The sequence below is a fragment of the Schistocerca cancellata genome, chromosome 2 (assembly GCF_023864275.1).
Source record: "Schistocerca cancellata isolate TAMUIC-IGC-003103 chromosome 2, iqSchCanc2.1, whole genome shotgun sequence".
NCBI lineage: Eukaryota > Metazoa > Arthropoda > Insecta > Orthoptera > Acrididae > Schistocerca > Schistocerca cancellata.
This window is the reverse complement of record NC_064627.1, coordinates 305,015,504-305,033,928: the sequence shown is the minus strand read 5'-3', so window position 1 is coordinate 305,033,928 and position 18,425 is coordinate 305,015,504.

Genomic DNA, 18,425 nt, shown 5'->3' with positions numbered 1-18,425 from the left:
ACCACCATGGTCACAGCAACACTAATGATTGATAACTGATTATTCAGAGCAGTTGGCTTTGTCTCCCCCCTTTCCCCCACTCTCCCCTTCTCTCTCCCTTTCCTGTCTCCCGCTCTGTCTCCTGCTCTGTCTCCATCTTCCTCTGTTTTTCCTGTCTCCCATCTGTCTCTGTCTATATCTCTTATGTGCTCTATCCCTTCAGAATTACTTTTGTCTTCTTGCGTCATCACTCTTTTCCACTCCTGCCTCGCACTATTCAATTGCCCTCTCCTTGCCTCATGCATCATTCTCTACCACAGCCCCACATCTGTCAGCCCAAGTAACTGCTCTCAACAATCAATTATCAGTAATAAGTGTAGCTGCAACCACAGTAATGTGTGTTTGGATGTGCCAGAGCTCAAAAATTAGTGAATGCTGTGGTCTATTATGTGTGTCTACGCACTGTAAATGATTGGTTTCCTTTCCATTTTTTACTTTTATGTAAGTGTACCTTTCTGGAAGATAAGAAGCACTAAATCCCCTGATATAAACCTTCATCGAATAACAGATGGATACCATTTACCATTTAAAATTTGGTTATTGTGGCAAAGTGCAGAAGAAGAAAATAACAATCCATTTATAACATAAAAGTCCACACTAGCCTAATTTCAGTTGCAAAAAGACACATTAAAACTCACCTTTGTGTTAAGTACAAGTAAAATTTCCATAAAAACAAGTTTTGTGTTCATGAGACACTTATGGCACATATCATTATCAGTAGAATGAATACCAGCAGAAAAAATGTGAATTTTGTTTGATGTGAACTAAATTCTGAATATTAAGCTTTCTTTTTTATTTCTGGATTTGGAAAAACCTTAACAACACAAAAATAGTTCATTCTTGCAACTCATATGGTCTTAATACAGGGGAAATTTTAAAGTACCTATAATTAAACATTTATAACTGACTAAGCATGTCTCATGTTTTGTTTGGTAGTTTCCTTTACAGTGGGGAGCATTAATTCCCAACCAGAAGCATATACTGTAATACTAGGGAGCACAGATTTAAAATCTAAACAAGATCAATAGTTTATTCCCACATGTTACAAACTTCTTGTGGCCAATTTGTGATCCCACATATTGTGTTAGTTTTCTTCGATCTATTATACATTTATTCTCATCACTTCCACATTGTCCAAGAATACTCCCTGACACTAACAACAAAAACATAGTGTCTGCATACTTTAAGGATCTTAGAATATAGCTTCCTGATTAATCATAAAGACTCACAAATAATGGATCAAACTTTTCAACTAAAAGCATAAAATGCTCAAAGGATAAAGACAAGTATAAAAGGATGTTCTCCACAGTGAGTTTACAAAATATCATTACAAAAGTGTGCAGTGGTATGTTTTGGTGGATTTGCAGGAAGTTTTACATCCTTAAGGTAAGCAAAGACCAGAATTTGGAATGCTTACTATGCACCTTATTTGTGCCACAATTTTCTGCAAAACTGCCAAAAACTACTTCTCATTGCATGTCTTCCAAACTTTGTGACAATATAAGTAAAATCTATAATTTCATTAGATAAGCATTCATATATTTTGTTTTATTGTAAACTGATGATTTTGTATTTATTAAAATATTCTTTTTTACATGAGAATCTAGTGCTGATACCTGAACAGTTACATCTGTTCCTCATCACAACTTTAACAAACACTAAAAAACTCAATACCCTAATATTACCCTGTTCTTTTTTTCTTATTGTGTTGCACCTCAGCTGTCTGAAATAGTACACTTTCTCAGCAAAATTTTTACACACATTTTGCTGTAAAGAGCAAAAATTTTAATCATGTGATGGTAGGAAATCTACAAAGCTTAGCAGCATAGTTCATCTTTCAGTTATGGCTGGACTGTATTTTTGAAGTTGATAAAACCTCATTAAATAAAGTCAAAAGTTACCAGTAAGGAAAATTTAAAATACCGGATAGTTATAATTAAAATGCAGCAGACGTCCAGTGTGGGCTGTAATTATTGTATGGCAGTGAAACCTAGTAAATATTCTAATGTATTAATGCAGAACTGATTTATGCTGTAAAAGAATTAGTTCCAGTTTTGGCCACCAGGTGCAAATCTGGCACTGTGAATGCAAGAAAGAAATATAGAAATGTTGCTATATGTAATGAATTGGGACCAGGACATGGGCAGAAAAGGTCAAACAAGTCAGAAAGGTATAATTTTGATTTTATTATTAATCACTGATTACACAGTTTGTTCAAAATGAGCACAAGAAACATCAAGGAGACCCCGTACAGCGCCAGATTTGCACCTGGTGCCCAAAGTTGAAACTAATTTTTTCCAGCATAAATCAGTTTTTCTACTTAGTTTTGCTGCTGTATAATTGCAGCTCACACTGGACCTCCAAGTGTAGCTGCACTTTAATTATAATGAACCAGTATTCACTGGAAATGGAAATGAGTGTTTGGCGTCATTGACTGGGAGGCCCCTTGCGGGGCAGGTCCGGCCGCCTTGGTGCATGACTTTCGACGCCACATTGGGCAACCTGCACGCCAGATGGGGATGAAATGATGATGAAGACAACACAACACCCAGTCCCTGAGGGGAGAAAATCTCCAACCCAGCCGGGAATTGAACCCAGGCCCATAGGACGGCAATCCGTCATGCTAAACACTCAGCTATCGGGGTGGATCAGTAATCACTGATCAAACACAACACTATGACCACCTACCTAATAGCCATTATGTCCTCTTTCAGAACAGATAAAAGGGGTGATGAGTCATGGCATCACTGGAGGGAGTGGGCACCACATCTGCACACATAAATCACCTAGTTCCCATAAATTCCAGAGAGAAGGGGATGATAAGCTCTGACACTGCTTTCAATCACATCCCAGGTGTGTTTATTGGGTTCAGAGCTGGTAATTTGGTGAGCCAGTACATTGATTAAAGCTCACCACACTGTGTTCCTTGAAGCACTCCATCACATTCCTGGCCTTGTGAAATGGTACATTATCTTGTTGAAAAATGCCACTGCAGTAGGGAAACATGATTGTCATGAAGGGGTGTATATGGTCTGAAACCAGCATATAATACTCCTTGGCCATCACAGGGCCTTGCACAAGTTCCACTGGACCCGTGGATGCCCACATCAATGTTGCCCGGATCATAACAGAGCCACTGCCAGCTGGTCTCTGTCCTGCAGTACAGATATCAAGGAGCTGTTCTGCTGGAAGACAACAGATAGACATCCTCCCATTGATATGATGAAGAAGGGATCAGGATCTATCAGACCATGCAATGCTCTGCTGCTATGCCAATGTCCAGTGCTGATGGTCACATGCTCATTTCAGTCATTATTGTCAATGTCATGGCATGAACATTGGCACATGCATGTGGTGTCGGCTGCAGAGGCCCGTTGCTAGGACTGTTCGGTACACTGTATTCAGACACACTTGTACTCTGTCCAGCATTAAAGTCTGCCATAGTTTGCCAGCTTTCTATTTTACTGGTCTGCCCAGCCTACAACATCTGACATTGTAATGAAGGGTGGCCACCCAACTCCACAACATCTTGATGTGAATTCACCTTGTTTTTGGCACGTGTTGTAGATGCTCACCACAGCATTCCCCAAACACCTGACAAGTCATGCATTTTCCGAAATGCTCGTGCCAAGTCTCCAGGCCATGGAAATCTTCTCTCTGTCTTACTCTGATAGATTGTGTTCCTTCCCCATTCTACATATGGAGAGCAAACTCACTGATACTACGTGCACCATTCATTTGTCGACTAGCAGTCTTTCCTTACCCAGTGAACTTGCTATTGCCTTAATGGATTTATAACGATAGTTAGTCAGTGGCCATTACATTCTGGCTATCAGTGTATAGGCTCTAAGTGAGCTCACAAGCCTTGTTCACGATATTCTGGAACAAGGCAACATAAAAATTTAAAAGAGATACAAAAGCTTAAATCATATTTAAGTAGCACTATAGAGACTTACTGCTTGCAACTGAATTTTAACAATAACTGGTAACAATATAAAAAACTTAAGCTGAAGCTCAGTTTCTGTAGCATAATGATTTGACTCCAAAACCAAAAAAGGCAGTTAGTGACTGATACAAAAGTAAAAATTTATTAAAGACAATTCAGATGATTACAAATTTCTAAGGATGTAGCTCACTTAAGACCCAGAGAGCCCAGATACACAAACATGCACATGCACATGAAGCTGAATTTCAGTAGCAGCTAGCGGGAAAAAAAGAGAGGAGGCAGTTGATTCAGTTACTCAAGGAAATAAAGTTTGACAAAAGTTAGGATTAGTTTTTTCTTGTTCCAAATTTTTCTGTTAGTGCTAACAGGAATTTTGCGTTGTGAAGGTAAGTACTGGTCAGGCATGCTGTCTCATTATAACTTAATTTCCTCAACTGAATTTTCCTTTTGATGTGTAAAGAAGTTATATCTGCCTCAAAACTTTAGACACAAGGCAATCCATAAATTTCAAGGTGTCAAAAAAGGTGTCCACTCTAAACCATTTGTGTTTTTCTTATGGTAGCAAAAATTTTACCCACTCTGTTTATCAACATTTTCACTATATTGTGACTATGCAAGCCATATCACACTTTTGTGATCTCATGTAAAAGGCAAATATCGTTTTTGTTTGTTAGCTCCAATTTTTCTCAGATTTTTCTTAAAATTGTTAAGATTGTCTCAAGATGTCCTTTTACTGTTTTAGTTGTTATTTAAGATTTATAGTTACGATGGTACATACCAGTACTGTCACATGAACATCTTGTACTTTCTTATAAAGGCTATGTCAATATTTTCATTAATGTAATGATGTTGTCATAGTGCATTACTAAAAGATAATCAAGAAGTTCTGAAGTTTTAAAAGATCATTTGCATTAAACAGAGAATATTTAAAAGCACACTTGCTATGAAAGGTGACAATCACATGTAGTTAGAAATCCTTTCTTTTTCATATATTCTTTTTTGCTTCTACTTATATCTTCATCCTGTTTTCATTCCTGCAAAACAGGGGCAAGTTCAGGTAATGATGGAGGAGGTGGGTAGTGATCATATACCCTGATCTCCAAAGCAGACCACAAAGGCTCAATAATGTTGAGATATGATGACTGTGGTAGCCAGGGGAGATGCAACAATTCATTCTCATGTCCACAAAACCATTGTTTGATTTTCTGCAAATGGTCTCGCTCTCAATTTTAAGTAGACACTACGTAATTAGTTCTGCACATCTACAGACACTATGCTAGTGATAAATGTAACACATATTGAGGAAAGACTAAATAGGTTGGAAACTTCAAAATTCTTGTGTGTCCATTAAATATAATTCACTTTTACTATCTTTGGCATATCAGGGATAAAATTTAATCACACACATGCGCACACACACCTATGCACCAACACTGTGTCAGCTGGACATCTGTGCCCAACAGTGACTAACGCTTCTCTTTTGTGGTTTGTCACTTTTTCTCCTAAATTATTTACATTCAGTGAGCTACAATTTATTCAGAAGTGTAAAGGAGCTATTGCATGTGGTAGCATGCAACTTGAAAACCATGCCACAGGTTACTTATTTTTCTTGTTGTATTTTACATTAAATGCCATAATCCTTACTTACAACTTTTACTCTAATTTCCTTTGTAAATGAACACAAAATATGTAAGATAATTTCTTTCCCACATTTGAGAAGTGAGAAGTAATAATCTGTGACAGTTGAAATGTTTTCACTTTTCAACCTGCATTCATTCTAAAAAAAAAAAAAAAGGCCTTTTGTTGATCATGCTGCACACTGTATAAATTTAAAGAAGTCATGCAAATACTGCCATGAGCTGCTGTCCATAAGGCAATTAGTTTCAATGTACCAACCATCTTCAGGACACCATCTATTTAACTACATATCTTAAATTGCTTACAGTGATAAAACAATTATGGCAAGCAGAAATCTGCTCAGTATTCTAACATATTCATCATTTATTTAAGTAACATTTAATCCAACATGTCTAATGGAAGTTGAATACAAGGTGTGTCCGATGTTTTGTTTATAGTCTATTGCCAGTTGCCCGATAAAGTGTTTGCAACAGTTCATTTCTTCAATCTAATTAAATTTTACAATTTTCATCACGTTTCACTGACATTGTTTTCGTATTTTAAACTACTGGGAGCCAGGAGTAGCAAGTGTCCTCCACATATGTCCAAAGCAACTCAGTTACAAACTTTCTAGATATTTAGTATAATTATGCATACGTAGAAAGATGAGTCAAACCTTGCACATCAGATCAGACACAATGAAAGGCTGCATTGTGTCAGGAGGTATAATTGGCTGTTGCCACTTTTGATCCTGCCATTCACACCTTGCCATAAGTATAAAGCAAAAGTTTTTGTTTTTGTGTTAGTGTCTGAAGCCCACCCCAAGCCTATTAAATGTGTGCCCATGATTCAGTAACTTCAACTGGTGGACATGGTGCCAGAAACAGCTTTCAAAGCTTGGAGGATATAATTTAAAAATTGATGCAACTTGAAAACTGAAAACATTTCATTTAGTCATTTTTTCATGAAAGACTCAGAGGACATAATCTGCTGTAGTTTTTACTTTTACTGATTATTTCATTGAACTGTTACTTTATTACATAACCATTCCTTATGTTTTGGGCCTCATGGGTAGGAGTACCTGATGCGGTTATTGTGCAGAGGCTGCTTTCTACACTGAAAAATGCTATGCCATTTACACTTTACAGATAAAAGACATTACTTTGTCTAAATATTTTTGTTACACTAATTACTTAAAATTCACAAGTATTTACTATGCAGATCACCAAATTCTGATCAGCTCACTGAACTGCTAACATTAGTGACATCATTCCTGTATAGATGGAGTCTACCATCATAACAGTGAGTAGGGAATCTCTTTGATTCACTCACAGATAGGAAACTAACCTCAGAATGTGGGAACCTAACAAACAACATCTCAAGGGCTACTCTTGTTCTTACCTACATCAATTATTTTCCGATGATTTTAGGAAAAGTTAATGCTTGCTTATGACACAAGCATACTAGTCAAGAATACAAACTCAACCTTTCAAAATACATTTCAGGCCTTTAAGTGCTTCACAGCTAGCAATTTAAGTGGCGGTTGTTCAAAGACTCATATTGTGTGATTTTAAACAGCAATTTAAGTGGCTGTTGTTCAAAGACTCATATGGTGTGATTTTAAACCAAGTAAAATGAGATCATTTACTGCCAGAAGTTGCCCTTAATGGTTGTACACTAAATGAAACACTCTGTGTAAAATTTCTTGGGTGCAGTTGGATTGCAACTTCAAATGGAGTCTACATATGGGTAGACAAATCAATAAACTAAGTGAAGCATGTTTCGCATTTTGAAGTATCTCTTATTGTGCTGACGTAAAGACAAGAGTGCTGGCTCACTTGGCTTCTCATCGTCTTATCAGACCATCTTGTGTAATAAAAATTCCATGTAGCTCAATGGACTAGTGCAAGTTTTTTAGTTGGACACTATTTCAGCAACTATCATGTTCCTAACCTACCCCAGCAATACTATCAGAGAACTATGACCACATATCTTTCCTGGCAGATCTTCACACCACTAAGAAATAAAGACTTGGTTAAAGGCAGACCAAAATATTATGTGGTCCAACCGAGATTTGATTTCATGACCTTTCATTTTCCAGGAATGCAGTTTGCTACTAGACCACCAGGTCTGACTAGTTTTCTTCTGGAGCAGTGCAACTAAAGCAAATAAAGTTTTCATTCAATAGAACTGATTGATAAAAATATTGTACAATTTAGACAAGCCTTGCAGAAGTTTTTTAAGCTTTTTTAACACATGTTCCCAAGGTTGTTTTGAGTACACTGCAGTAGTTTTTCTGGAAAGCCTTTTCACATTGTCCATACAGTCCCAATCTCTCGCCACCCAGTTTCCATAATTTTTGAATCCTGAAGGAATTGTGATTGTCAATTTGCCTCAGACGAAGAGGTGCACGCTTGGATACAATCATGGTTCTGTAGACAACTGCAAGTCACTGATCACCTTGTCTGACTCTGAGGTAAATGTGTTAACAGTTATGGCAATTATTTGTGAAATGATAAACAGTTTACTTACTTTTTTTCCATACTTTGCACTTTCATCTGACTACCCCTTATATAAATGACACCTGTACTTCTACTTTTTTGTTTTCTATGTGTGTGTGTAATGAATAAGTTTACTGATTTGAACTATGTGCAGCATGTCTGGTGCACTCTCAAAGATGACACAAAAAACTTCCAATTTTTGACATCAATAAAAAATTTTTCCTCAACAGCTCCATCCACAAATGAAATTCATTTTTTTAGTGTGGGGATAAATAAACTTGCCCAAATGTGACTGAGTGGACTGCTTTATCTTTATCAAGAACACTCTTAATATAGCATCATATTTAGATAATCTGATCAAAAGTATCTGGGCACTGTGACATAATGTGGAACTGACCACTAGATGTAACAAGATTTGAGCCCACCATTATAAAATGAGGTGCAAAGTATTGTGTTGTCAACAGAGAAGCAGTAACAACAGAGTAGGTCAGTCAGCGGAGTTCAGTGACTTCAAATGTGGTCTAGTCATTGGATGTTACCTGCAAAACAGATCCGTGTAGGACATATAAATCCTAAAGCTGCCCAAGCTGACTGTTGATGGTATGATTCTGAAGTGGAAACATGAAGGAACAACCACTGTAAAATAATACCAGGCAAACTTCATGTACTGTTGGAGAGGGACTGTTGACCATTGCAGATGCTGGCTGTAAAAAAAAAAAATCGCATGAAATCAGTAGGTGAAATCACTTGTGTGTTCCAGACTGCTACCAGTAGTCCAGCTAGCTCACTGGCTGTGCTTAGGGAATTAAATGAATGGATTATAGTGGTTGAGCAGCTCCCCATATGCCACCTATTTTTGTACTCAGTGCTATGCCACACTTGATGTGGTAAAAAGAGTGACAGCACTGGATAACAGATGACTGGAAACAAGTGATTTGGAATGATGACTCGTGCTATACTCTGGAGCAATCCAATGGAACTGTCTGGGTTTGATGAATGTATGGAGAACTTTACTTGCTATAATGTGTAGTGCCAGTAATGAAGTACAGAGGAGGTAGTGTTTAGTATGGGTTCTTTTTCTGTGGTTAGGATGTGGTCCCCTTATTGCACTTAAGAAAACGCTGTTTGTAGGAGGTTCAGTATGACAATGCACCCTGTCAGTTAGCAGTATATGTGAGACAATGGTTTGTAGACAATAATATTCCTGAAATGGACTGGCCTGATCAGAGTGATTTATCATGATGACGTAGTGCTATGTGTGAGTGTCACCCTTATCTCTGTTTTGAGAAGATTGATGACTGAAGCAGAAACATTCCTCTAAAAGAAAAAGGTAAGTGCTATCTTAAAAATTTGGAAAAAAGGTAAATAGTAGTGTAGACTATAAAGTCTAACTTTGTACCAAACTGAAGGAACACGACACAATTTGTAAAGTTTCAACTTCGGATGAAGTTTATGGATCCCAAGGAGCTGAAACAAAACTCATCTGTTCCAAATGTCATTCACAACGAGAATAGTTAGTTTTCCGGTGTGTGTGTAGTGGTCGCTAATGATTGAAATGATCGTTCCGGTAATTCTATCACAATCTGTTTATGGGTTGCTAAACAACATATCAACTAGCTGACTATTCCGTGATTAATTATCTGTCGTATTCAAACAGTAAATTAACTCACACCTGCTTTAAGCATCAAGAACACTTACTATCCCTTCCGATAATTCTTTGATAATTATTATTAAGTTAATGTCAATAAATCACGATCAGTGTCACCTAATCCTTCACGCAACTATAACGCGCAATATCCTACCGCGTATCTCAAACTTCGCGCCGATATTTCAAAGTCCGCGCGCGATTTGTTTGTAACGAAGTTTGGCCGTGGTTCCCTTGAATATTTTCTAAACCAACTCCGGGTTGTGAATTATCAGTTCTATGTCCTTTCATAAAAATTACAGAGGACCCGCACTCGAGCAACTCAGAAGGTATCATCCTTCTCAAAGAGAAAAAACATCACGCATAACGCAGCATTGCGATCTGCTATGTCAAAACACATTTATATCAATCTCATAAAGACTCATTACCATTTGTTCCTAAAACATATTGTACTTAATTAAATTCTTTGCTCCATAAATAACTAATAAAATTTAGATATGATTTACATTTATACTGTGTCCATCACTCAGCAACAATTTCACAACAACAAAAAATCTCGACTTGAGATGACGTCATGGGTGACACAAGGTATATCCGACTGTAATGGACATCCCCATAAGATTATTTCTAAAAGATTTCGAGGGCTACACGGACGATTCAATGTTTCATGATTTTTTTTCACAGACAGGAGACAAGTGAAGACATATTGACTGAAAACTATCACATCTACACATGAGAAGGTGGGTTTGCAGTGGTCCAGGTTCCTGCTTGATGTTATGATCTTTATTGCTTTTTGTGGTGGTAGAATTTTCTTTCAGCCTGTAGAGTGACCCCTTCGTAACAGGCTATAGCTGAGATGGCTGTGTAACAGTGAATAATATACCATCAGTAGATGTTAATTAGTTATTACATGCTTCAGTTTCCTCAGGAGGTATATGGTCAAGACAGTTTGTCACATACACGTGCAGTGTGTTCTTTCTAAGTGAGTTTATTATCCATCATAAACCCCAGAAGCTTCACAGTTCCTGCACTTTTTAGACATCCTTTGTGACTGAGGCTACGAACCAATTTTTGCATTTCATTTAGTTTATAAGAAACCATTTCTTTGTAGCATTAAAGAAAGCACATACTTCTTCTTGAGCCTTGCTGGTATCAGTGCCTTTCGAGTACAGAGTTGTGTCATCTGCGAATCGCCAGTACTGTCCATGAGAGTTTAAATCATTTACAAATACTAGGTATAGGAGGGGGCCCATTACTGATCCCTGTGGCACAACGTATTCCAACTTTCATTCACATGACAGTGCTCCGTGGACTGATACAATGTGTCTTCTGTTTTCCAAATAAGTTTTGAGGATTGCCAGGCAGTAGGCCTACCTCCAACTCCGTATTTAGTGAGCTTGTTTAGGAGTCTCTTATGAGGAATGCAGTCAAATGCATTACTAAGGTTTCAAAGTATCAGTGCTACAGATTCTTTGTTCTTAAAACTGTGCTTTACCCTAGTAGCTAGATCTAGTTCTGCTGTTGTCGTAGATTTATTTGCATATCCGCAAACCATGCTGTTTGTCTGTGAAGCGTTCATTAAGTTCAAAGTACTTTGATTTACGGTGTCAGTGACTTTAGCGAAGACTGGAATGATTGAGATTGGTCTGAAGCTTGTTACCACGGCTAGGTCTCCCTTTTTATGAACTGGTACTGTCTGTGCAAGTTACAGAAAGTGTGGAAATACACCAACAGTAAAACACTTATTAATACCATATTAATGGTTCAGCAATTTCATAGATAATTTTCTTGTGGACATTAGTACACATCCTGTATATATCCTGATGATCGGAGGGTTTATAATATTTTACAATCTTTATTATATCATTTTTTTAATTCCCTCCAGTTCATTGTGGTGCATTTCTTGTCATTTATTACAGCAGCTTCAGGGTCTATATTGCCCGGGATTATACTTATAATGTTTTACATAGTGTCAATTAAATGACTGTTAAAGTCATCTGGACTACACAAGCTTAAGGGAGAGGTGGTTTTCTTCCTATATTCATTGAACAGGTCCCAAGCTGCCTTGCACGACTTGTGGGCTCCTTCGGTGAAACTATCATTGCTATTCTTTTTGCCTTCTTCTACATCATTTTTATAATGTCTTTTTGCTTGTAAATATTTGCTGTAGAACACTTTCTTCGCAGTGGGATCTGTTGCTGTTTTCTAGCGACCGTGTAATAGTAGTTCGACAGATTTTAATTTTTTCAATAGCTTACAAAATATTTGTACAACCCATCCCAGAAAATTGCTTAACTGTGTTAGAGCCATACCAAGTAGGACCAACAGGGTATACTGAACACATAGCGTGACGGGGCAGCACGGAGGTCATAGGTTTGTTTGACAGCTGGGAGGGATGTGAACTGGCAGACAGTGCAAACTATCACAACGTGCAAACTATTACGAGAAAATGTTCTTAGTATGTTTGAAGCGATGGAGCTAGCAATACGCTACAATCACTGTGTATCACTCCTGAGGGATTCTGAGGACAAGGTCAAACTAATTTCAGAGCACACAGAAGTGTTTACGCAATGGTTCTTCCCAAGTTCCATAAACGAAAGGATCAGGAAGAACCTCTAATAACTGCTACAAAGGAAAGTATCCTCTGCCATGCACTTCAGAATAGTTTGTAGAATACGGACGTAGATGTAATTAATGTGTGAGGTTTTTCTTTGATGAATAAGCAAATGAAACTATAGTAGGAAACTTTCACCTTGGTCGATCCGAAGAACAGCTTCAACAACTGAATTGCGCAACATGAAGATACTGGAAGTATCTCAGATCAACTTTTACAGAGACACCATGCCTGGAAACGTCATCCAACAACGCTACAGAGCGTCAAAATTATAGGTTCTGGTGCCTGTAAATTAATGTACATACAGGGCAATTCCGTGATGATATTAAAATCTTTCTAGGAAGATGGAGAAGGGTGAACGTATCAATTTGACGTAAGGGTCCCTGTACTGGATACGAACGAGTCAAAAGTTATAAGTGAAAACTTCTCTGATACCTCTGACAGTAGAATAAATGTACCGGTACTGCTGTTGCTAAGATTACAGGGTAGGAAACTTTCAGAAGTGGTTGTATGGACCAAAGCAAGGAAAAAATATCCAGTAAACGTGGGCTCTAAAATTCATACCTGAGGAGCTATGAATACTTGTTCGTCTTCGCTACTGTGAAACATGTCTATCGTATTTAACAAATGCTCTTAGCTCTTAAGATATGCATTTTAGAGCCCATGTTTACTAGCCATTTTTTCTTGTTTTGGTCCATACTACCACCTCTGAAAGTTGCCTACCCTACAATCTTAGCAACAGTACCTGTACATGTGTTCCACTATCAGAGGTGTCAAAACGGTTTTCACTTATAACTTTCGACTCGTTTGCTTCCAATACAGGGGCCCTTACCTAAAATTGATACATTTATCCTTTTCCATCATCCTTGAAAGACTGTAACATCATCGCAGAATCACCCTACATATACATACATTTACGGCGCCGGTGCCTATAACTTTGATGCTTTGTAGCGTCGTTGGATGACGTTTTTGAACGTGGGTTCCTACGTAAAACTTAAACTACTAAGTACCTCTGCAACCTCTAGAAGTGTGGAACATGAATTGTGAGACACTCTGTTCATTCAGGTCAATAATTATAGGAACTACGCCTAGGTTAATTATAAGTAGCAAAACATCTTTACTATTAAAAAAAAAAGGGCACTGCTCTTCTGCTTACACCATTCATCTGGTGTTTCTATACACTCGCAACTCTTGAAGCAAAAGAACAGAGTCAGATGTTTGTATACTGGTGGGTTTTAATTCAACTTTAGTGATACGATCTTCAAACTTATTTTACATCCAAATGTTCTATTTCCGGACATGAGTTTCTTATCAACAACCCCTAGAGGCCTGTAGTAGGAATTGTGAAACGCCGTGTATAAACCTATACATACGTTAACCAGTAATGCTGCAGTGTAGACTGTCAGATGCCTGTAACTATTTCGTCGACGATGGAGTGGCCTAATCTTCTTTCTTTTGAAGCTTTATGGCAAAATGATACGTTTCGATAGTATCATCCTCTTGCGTTACTGCATGTGGTATGGCGAGGCTTGCGGTCATCCCACTGCTATCCCTACGCCCTCCATACCGAGTACAGTGACGCCATTGGTAGAGGACGTCACGGCGGCAGGTACGTACCGATGGGCTCGCCAAGGGCGCGTGGACGGAGTTAACGTTTGGCTAGTGCACTATTTTACTCGAGCAGTTTCCAAACCTTCGCTGGTGGAATCCCTCAAACCTCGCGCAACGATAGCTTAAGTTCACACTTAGGATGAACATAGCAACGCCACAAACGTTTGTGCATATAGCTGTACCATTTTTGTAATCACGCCAGAAATGGTTTTTTAGTGCAGATAAATCACTATCATATCACTGTATTTCCTTCAGCGAAATGATGCGTTTCCAAATTTCGTCAGCACGTAATTAAGATATTTCGGAAAAGAGGTAAGCAATGCGGGTAACTTCTACCATATACACTCCTGGAAATGGAAAAAAGAACACATTGACACCGGTGTGTCAGACCCACCATACTTGCTCCGGACACTGCGAGAGGGCTGTACAAGCAATGATCACACGCACGGCACAGCGGACACACCAGGAACCGCGGCGTTGGCCGTCGAATGGCGCTAGCTGCGCAGCATTTGCGCACCGCCGCCGTCAGTGTCAGCCAGTTTGCCGTGGCATACGGAGCTCCATCGCAGTCTTTAACACTGGTAGCATGCCGCGACAGCGTGGACGTGAACCGTATGTGCAGCTGACGGACTTTGAGCGAGGGCGTATAGTGGGCATGCGGGAGGCCGGGTGGACGTACCGCCGAATTGCTCAACACGTGGGGCGTGAGGTCTCCACAGTACATCGATGTTGTCGCCAGTGGTCGGCGGAAGGTGCACGTGCCCGTCGACCTGGGACCGGACCGCAGCGACGCACGGATGCACGCCAAGACCGTAGGATCCTACGCAGTGCCGTAGGGGACCGCACCGTCACTTCCCAGCAAATTAGGGACACTGTTGCTCCTGGGGTATCGGCGAGGACCATTCGCAACCGTCTCCATGAAGCTGGGCTACGGTCCCGCACACCGTTAGGCCGTCTTCCGCTCACGCCCCAACATCGTGCAGCCCGCCTCCAGTGGTGTCGCGACAGGCGTGAATAGTGGGACGAATGGAGACGTGTCGTCTTCAGCGATGAGAGTCGCTTCTGCCTTGGTGCGAATGATGGTCGTATGCGTGTTTGGCGCCGTGCAGGTGAGCGCCACATTCAGGACTGCATACGACCGAGGCACACAGGGTCAACACCCGGCATCATGGTGTGGGGAGCGATCTCCTACACTGGCCGTACACCACTGGTGATCGTCGAGGGGACACTGAATAGTGCACGGTACATCCAAACCGTCATCGAACCCATCGTTCTACCATTCCTAGACCGGCAAGGCAACTTGCTGTTCCAACAGGACAATGCACGTCCGCATGTATCCCGTGCCACCCAACGTGCTCTAGAAGGTGTAAGTCAACTACCCTGGCCAGCAAGATCTCCGGATCTGTCCCCCATTGAGCATGTTTGGGACTGGATGAAGCGTCGTCTCACGCGGTCTGCACGTCCAGCACGAACGCTGGTCCAACTGAGGCGCCAGGTGGAAATGGCATGGCAAGCCGTTCCACAGGACTACATCCAGCATCTCTACGATCGTCTCCATGGGAGAATAGCAGCCTGCATTGCTGCGAAAGATGGATATACACTGTACTAGTGCCGACATTGTGCATGCTCTGTTGCCTGTGTCTATGTGCCTGTGGTTCTGTAAGTGTGATCATGTGATGTATCTGACCCCAGGAATGTGTCAATAAAGTTTCCCCTTCCTGGGACAATGAATTCACGGTGTTCTTATTTCAATTTCCAGGAGTGTATACAACTAGGGCATGGTTTGAGCGTTCTCGTCGCTCAGCTCCAATTCCATGAGCGTACCCAAGATCAGAGTTACTACAGCGCGGGGGGATTGGAAAATGGGGTAGGGCATGAAACTCATGATAGTTTCTTGTTGAGTGATGAATTAGCTGCTGCCCGTCCCTGGCCGTCGCTGGATACGTACTTGGCCTTTTAGATGCTTTACCGTGCCCTTGCGTGTAGCGAAGCACTCACATGAATAACCCCTATAAATTCTGGATAACCGAGAAATGTGCAAGCACACACACACACACACACACTATGATCTTCTTCCACCTCTCCCTCTCTCCCTCTCCCTCTCCCTCTCTCTCTCTCTCTCTCTCTCTCTCTCTCTCTGTCTGTCTCTCCACCCCCCCTCCCCCAACACACACACACACTCACACACACACACACACACACACACACACACACACACACACACTTTCCCTCCTGTCGTCAGGCGCGTTTTCACTGGTGTTTACAATTTCGTTTTTCTATTGGTCTCTCGTTGCAAGCGGCGTTTATTATAGAGGAGTTTTATGCACCCGTTCGATATAAAAGCCTCTAGTTAAGTACGATGTTGTGCTTAATTATATGTTAAGGTGACCATTATTTCTGGGAGTCGAGGCTGGGGCCAGTTTTATAATTGTTCGCTGCTCGGAATGAAACAAAGCCCCGTAATTGTTATACATTATATAAGTTTACAACAACTGAATATTTCTTTTTTTGGTAAACATTTTTTGGAATACAGTGATCAATAGATTATTATATTTTGACTAAAGTTCAGTCTTGATCACACCATTTATGTTTCAATGACATAGGTAACCGGTTTCGGTTATTTTTACATAACCATCATCAGACCCATGGCTCCCTTAGGATGGTATGCGGAGCTCTCCTCAGCTGCTACGAAGTCAACTGTTGACTTCGTAGCAGCTGAGGAGAGATCCTCATACCATCCTAAGGGAGCCATGGGTCTGATGATGGTTATGTAAAAATAACCGAAACCGGTTACCTATGTCATTGAAACATAAATGGTGTGATCAAGACTGAACTTTAGTCAAAATATAAATGAATATTAGGTACCAAATGATAATACAGTAAACATAATCTGAAACAAAGGCACATTCATAGTTACTGTGTAACTACGATGCACTTAAATCTTCCTTAAGTAACTACACACAGCTTTTAACACTCAGCTGCTCATGCCCCAGTACTTCCGTGATATAAGAAGTTACATGTTGAAACTTCACATGACCGAGAATCTGATTTGATTTCTAAAAACCGGAACATTTAGGCGTCCCGGTAGAACCCAATGGGGCGAAGGGGACAAGACTCCAAAAATCGGAACTTTTCCGGTCAAATCGGGACGGAAATGGAAATTTGTGGTAAGATTCTATGGGAGCAAACTGCTGAAGTCATCGGAGGAGGAGGAGGAGATTAGCGTTTAACGTCCCGTCGACAACGAGGTCATTAGAGACGGAGCACAAGCTCGGATTAGGGAAGGATGGGGAAGGAAATCGGCCGTGCCCTTTCGAAGGAACCATCCCGGCATTTGCCTGAAGTGATCTAGGGAAATCACGGAAAACCTAAATCAGGATGGCCGGACGCGGGATTGAAAGGTCGTCCTCCCGAATGCGAGTCCAGTGTGCTAACCACTGCGCCACCTCGCTCGGTGCTGAAGTCATCGGCCCCTAAGCTTACGCACTACTTAATCTAACGTAAACTAACTTACGCTAAGGACAGCACACACACCCATGCCCGAGGGAGGATTCGAATCTCCGACGGAGGAAAAAGCGCGAACCATGACAAGGCCCCTGAGACCGCGCGGCTACCACGTGCGGTAAATCGGGACGTCTAGTCACTTTCATATGTGTTAATAGGAACAGCAAAACCGGAAGAATAACCAGTCTTCCAGCAGCAAATGAGTAGCGTATCACACGAGACGAGGAGGAGCAAGACGGCCAAGGGAGTCGGGGCAAATAAATGGTTTCAGGTATGACAAGAGCTGCTGGAAATATGATTAAACCAAGTACCGCGCTAGAGCAACTGTGTGTCGCACTATCGCACGGGCTCATAAAATTCCATTTTACATATCGTATTATTTGTTACGAGAAACAAATAGACGGGCCATTGACACTAGAATCAAATGATAATTAAATCAAGACTCTAAGCTGTCGACAGGCGTTGGTATACATCAGCGGAGACAGTTGAAAATGTGTACCCCGACCAGGACTCGAACCCGGGATCTCCTGCTTACATGGCAGACGCTCTATCTATCGTTTTTTTACTTTTTTCGTTGCATTTGTTCGGTGCGGATGCCCCATGACACCCGTTGAAGTTCAGTGTTGAGCCGTTGACTCAGTTTTTTTATTGCAGAGGGCAGTTAACCCTCTGACCGAACACGCTGAGCTACCGTGCAGGCATCCATCTGAGCCACCGAGGGCACAGCGGATAGTGCGACTGCAGGGATTTATCCCTTGCACACTCCCCTTGAGACGGACATTCGCAACTTAATGTCCACACACTACATTCGTAGTGCCCCTGCCCATTACACTCATTACTCGCGGCAGACAATCTTACCGAGTCCCGTAAGAGTTCGGGCAATGCGTGTGCATCCAGTACAGAAGAAGAAGGTCAATGGCCTGTTAGCCTTAACTATATGAAGATGGT